Source organism: Mastomys coucha, unplaced genomic scaffold, assembly GCF_008632895.1.
Source record: "Mastomys coucha isolate ucsf_1 unplaced genomic scaffold, UCSF_Mcou_1 pScaffold15, whole genome shotgun sequence".
Classification (NCBI taxonomy): Eukaryota; Metazoa; Chordata; class Mammalia; order Rodentia; family Muridae; genus Mastomys; species Mastomys coucha.
This window is the reverse complement of record NW_022196897.1, coordinates 44,101,431-44,106,718: the sequence shown is the minus strand read 5'-3', so window position 1 is coordinate 44,106,718 and position 5,288 is coordinate 44,101,431. Positions and strand designations below refer to the sequence as shown.

General features: G+C 52.3%; 1 protein-coding gene across 7 annotated transcripts in view; it reads left to right on the top strand.

The window, feature by feature from the left end:
- Nr4a2 (nuclear receptor subfamily 4 group A member 2) overlaps positions 1 to 5,288 on the top strand; it is a 17,899-nt gene that overhangs the window by 6,906 nt on the left and 5,705 nt on the right. For 2 of the 7 annotated variants that reach the window (XM_031370295.1, XM_031370293.1), the window contains exon 2: positions 4,739 to 4,861. The gene's annotated coding sequence lies outside the window, so the exon portion shown is untranslated. Of the gene's footprint in view, positions 1 to 2,471; positions 3,105 to 3,299; positions 3,544 to 3,700; positions 4,102 to 4,738; positions 4,862 to 5,288 lie in introns of those variants that run through there. The other 5 variants (XM_031370292.1, XR_004118602.1, XM_031370297.1 and 2 more) reach the window with 5 other exon arrangements.

Sequence of the window (5,288 nt, the reverse complement as noted above, 5' to 3'; positions counted from 1 at the left end):
GTGTGTGTGTGTGTGTGTGTGTGTGTAGCACGCGTGCTTGTGTGTTTGTGTGGGAGATTGTCTCTTGAACATTGTGGAGTCAGGCCCCCTACTGACAAGATCAGTCAATTGCAGACCTTGTCTTTGCTCCTGCAGCTTCGTCTCTTCCAATCAAGTGAATCAAGGGGGTGGAAAACAGCGAACTGAGGTTTTGAGCGTGACCGGTTTAGACTTTCCGATGTGATGTGTGCACTCGCTCCTTCCCACCTGGAGCATGTGCGAGCCCTGACCCAAACTCCAACCGTAGAATAGTCTCAGCCAAGAGTTACTTTAAATGAGTTTATGACTTTCCTCAGTCGTAGTAACATCCAGAGAAGCTGAACGTAAATTTGAAAAGAGGGAAAACTCACACATGGAAGAAAAAAATCTTCACTTCCTCTCATTTACATGTTATAATTACCCTATTCTCACTTATTACTGTAGTAAATTGCTAAGACCTCTGCCTTTTGATCTTGGGTATAACAAGCCTTGAGCAAAGGCTTTTCTTATCAAGAAACCAAACGCTGGAGGTTGCTAAAGAATAACCCTGGTTACTGTGCTTGTTCCGTGGTGTTGAGTATAAGAACTCCAGGCCCTCTTTCCTCTCTCTAGGAGGGCATTTTCAAAATGTCCCCAGACTCAACTCAATCCAAACTGAATGTGTTTTTAATGATTCGGGGAGAGGAGCTTGCAGAGGGCGGCATATCTACTTAGCCGCTTTGTGTAGGGAGGTCTGTGGCTACGACCTTAAACTCCTGATACCCGCTCTCTTGGAACTGTATTAAAAAATAATAACTTCCACCCTAGTGTTGCTAAGCTTGGGTTTCCGACTGTCTGAAAATAGCTGCCGGGAACCTAGCCCACCGCGAGGATCAAGGAAAGCTCCTGGTGACCGCACCCTGCTCCCTCACGGAAGGGGAAGGGAACCCGGGAGGGCGCCTGTGAGCTGGAGTTGCTTCTATTTTGGGCCCAGCCTGGCCGGTGCGTCAATGCCTGCGCCCCTGCGTCACCGCCACCCCCACCCCCTTCCTTCTCCATTGCTCTCCAAACTCTCACTTTTTCCCTTTCGTTCGCGTGGAATCGCTCCTGCCCACGGGGCGCTGACGCTGCGGAGCTCACATTAATAAGTTGTTCTTCACCCTGCCCTCCTCTTGCACCCCCCCACCCCCACTTCCTGGTTTTTTTTTTTTTTTTTAACTCGCGCCGATTAGGGCACCGCTGAACCGAAGCGGCAGCAGCTGGAGAGGCAGCCGCAACATCTGGGGGAAACTTAAGGTGGTCACGTAGGTTTCCAGGAGGCTGATGCACAGTGGAGCCCGCGGCGTGTCTGGGCAGCCGCAGGGCACCCAATGGCAACGCCTCTGCAGCCGCAGGCTCGCTCAGCACGGAGCCGGCTAAGGCAGAGGTGCAGGCCAAGAATGAGCAACCCCACAACCCCGAGAGTTTTGCGGTGCTCTCCGCTGGTGCTAGGATCACCAAAAGGGGATCCGAGCTGTACACATTGCACACACACGCACACACACACACATACACCCCAACCTCTCGCCCCGGTAGCTTGGGAGCGAGCCAGCGCTCGGGAGGAGGGGAGGAGGAGCGCTGTCCTGGGAGAAGAAGGGAACCCTACAAAGTCGCCCCCCCTTGGCCTCAGCCCCTTCCTGGCCTCCAGAGAAACCCGAAGAGGCCTGTCTGGCCAACTTCACGGGGGTACTGGAAGTAGGGTTAGCCCTCCGGAGAAGCTGCAATTCCTTTGCTTAGAAAGATCCACGCGCTTTGGGGGCGGATTGTCTTGCAGAGCAGAGCTGGAGGCGACTGAGAGGACCGCGGGGTAGGGCACGCTCCGGCAGCTCACGGGGATCCTGGGTTGAGGCAATGGGCTCACACTCTCCGTTTTGGCGAGATGCCGAGCGGCCCACCACCGCCTCGAGCTCCACTCCCCTTGCGGCTTCTCCCTCCATGCTTTCTTCTTGGTTGCGGGTACGACAGCCCCTGCGTTTCTGAAATCTGTGTAAGGGACAGAGGGAGCTTGGTGGGCACAGCGAAATGTCAAAGCTGTTAAGAGATGACCGAGGCAGTAGGGGGGGGGGCGGTGGATCAGATCACCTTTGAGCTGGAGGCGCACCTGTTGCCGGATTCTTCAATGTATTGTCTGCGAGAGAAAAGCAGGCAACAGTTCACTCCTACTTGTGGGGTTCTCTAAGGCCTGGCTCAGTGTCTACCTTCTTTCCTTTTACATTGCTTTAAATATTATGTCATTTTAGTTTCAGGAAAGAGGGGGGGGGGAGAAAAATAGGCCCTGACCTCTCATTCTTCGAAGGGGGGGAAAAGTGGGTTTTAAAAAGGGAGAAGGGGGATGCGAGGACTAAGGGAATCCCATCTAAGTCTTTGGAGAGTTACGAGTCGCGGGACAACTGTCTCCACTTCTGCTAAGGGTGTATGGAGGGTATGTTGGGAAACTGGAAGGAACACCTCTACCCGCTCGGCCCAGGTGCCAGCTACCTGGCCCAAGCCAGCATTCTTTTCCGTTCAAGCTTTTGTTGCACCCTCCCCACGTGTGAGGACTCAGGGTCTGGGTGGGTGGGTGGGGGTTAGGTGGAGCTTAGCATCACTGCGGGCTTCACGGACTTGGGTTGCAGAAGTCACACTTCTTTCGGAAAAAAAAAATCCACCCAAGTGGGCTACCAAGGTGAACCGTTCCCACCTTAAAATCAGCCCCAGTCGTGACGTCAGGTCGGAAATATACCAAAGCGAGCGCGGGCCAGGAGTCCGGGGAGCGCGGCAGCTCGGCGATTGGACCGCGGGCCGCTGACGCGGACTGACGCGCGCAGACTTTAGGTGCATGTTGGCAGCAGCAGCGCGAGCCACATAAACAAAGGCACATTGGCGGCCAGGGCTAGTCCGCCCCGCGGCTCCGCACGGCTCCGCGTCCCTCTCTCCTGCCCTGCCGGCTGCCTCCCTCTCCTGCGGCCCGGCTGGCTGCGTTTGGCTCTCCGCGCCCAGATCCTGCAGCGCTCCCGCGGACCCGGGCTCCTCCGCTCCTGGAGGGAACTGCACTTCGGCGGAGTTGAATGAATGAAGAGAGCGGAGAAGTGAGTAGATGCGGCGGGGCCGCCGGCGGTCACGCGTCCTCCGGGTCTCTGCGTACCGGGAACGGGTTCTCTGCAAGTGGGCGCCGGAGCCGCGGAGCGCGAAGGGGCTGGGGAGGGGGATGGCGAGTGGGCGCGCGCAGCTCCGCCGAGCCTCTGCTGGAACTCCGGTGGTAGCGTAAAGGGGGGGAGTTGGCTGCCGGCAGAGGTTTCCAGGCTTCTCATTGGTGGATGTGGCAAGGGGACTCCCACAGTTTTAGGAGAAGCGGACTTGCCTGCGGAGATGTGCGCAAAGTTTGCTCTCGGTGTGAGATTGATTGTGGCTTGACGAGGCTCATCTCGTGAACATGTGGGAAACAGTCCGGGAGAGAAAGTTTACGTGTTGCTTGGGAACGGTGTCGCTCGGCTCGCCCGCTTGCGGAGGTTTCCGGGAGATCGTCGAGTAAGGGTGGTGTCGGTAGAGGGTCCTGTTGCGAAGTTGTTTGAAATGACTGGTTTTGATATATGCCGTCCTTGGGTTGTGTGTCAGTGTGTGCGTGAGGTAAAGAATACAGTTATGAAACTGTGACATAGCCACGGGTTAATATCCAGCACAGACATATTTTCAAGGGCGGCGGCGGATGGGGGTGGGGTGAGGGGGATAAAGGAAGAGTCCTCTGGGTTTTCTTGTTAACCTTCTCCACTCCTTGAAACAAGCAAGATTATGGAAGAAGGGAGGGAGGGAGCAAAAGGAGAGGGTTTCGGGTTATTTTTTATTTTATTAACAAGATCATCTATGCTCTAGAATGCCTTGCAAGTGGGAACATCTGAAAAAAAAAAGAAAGAAAGAAAAAGAAAAAAGCTAGGACACAAGAATGCCTTGTCCCAGCAAGTAGGCAGCCTGTGGAAAGCCTGTGGAGAAGGTGTTCAGCTTGCTGTGCTGAGAAGTGCTTCTAACTTTGGTGCCAATATTATATACGTAATATTTCCTTCCCTCTGCAGTTGACCCAAGATACTCCTGGTAAAGTAGAGCTCTCTCTCATCACCTCTGGGCCATTAAAGGTGTTGAAAATCCAGTTCTCTGGAGGAACACCAATTCACTTGTCCCTCAAGCTTCTGTGCTGGATCAAAAGCAATTACAAAAGCTAGACACTTGCACCCACCTTGGCTGCTTGGTGGAGCAGGCCTTGCTAACATTGTCTAAGGATGGGATTGTTTTTTTAAGGGTTCTATTGGTTTTTTTCACGGTGTACTCTTGAGTTCTACTAACTTTCTTTCTCCTTCTAAGAGAGAAGTCCATTTGACTACAAGAGAAATATTAAGGGAAGGCTTTGATCTGTGTTTTCTCTTTAGCCCAGACTTCTTAGGTTTGAGATGACAAATTGTCCTTGCATCTATAGCAAAGGGGCCAATTCATTCTATCTATCGTTCAGTATCTGGTAGATTCCTGGGATAACATCCCCACAGGATGCTTTCTCTGCAGGGATTTACACTGGGAGATGAGTGGCATCTCTTCACATTCATTTTAAGCTGCTGTTTGGTAGAGCCTTCACACTCATTTCCAAGGAAGCACTGAAGGGCCTGCTGAGTGAGTCCGCGGCTGCTCAGCCAAGTCTCCGTAGGAAGACATCCTAAAACTTGCTGTGTCTGTATTTCAGGGAGATCTGACGGGCTGGATTCCCAATAGCTCTTTTTTAAAAATCTTGGAAACTTTGTCCTTCGCCGAATTACGACACTGTCCACCTTTAATTTCCTCGAAAACTCCAATAACTCGGCTGAAGGTTAGTGAGCTTTTTCTTTCATTACCCGAGTTCCCAAGTTCCATATATATATATATATATATATATATATATATATATATATACAGAAAAAACAAAAACACCTGAACAAAACAGGGCAACAGGATCTTTTCAGGCCAACCCTGTACCTTATGGTCACAGAGAACAACTTTCTCCTTGGGCAATTCAACTTTATTTCTAGATCATAGGTTCTAGAAATCCTGTCGACTCTGAGTGTCAAAGAAGAGGCTCATCAGAGTGGGATTGTCTGCGGGAAGGGGGCGGAGCGGGGGAGCTTTTGGAAATATCCGGGGAGTGTAGATCCTCAATAGCTTTCCGGCTCTGGGTCGTCCAGGGATCAGCCTTTTTCTTTACTTCATCTCTATTCCACCTCTTTTGCCCTTCCCCTTGAACCCTTCACTCCCTCCCC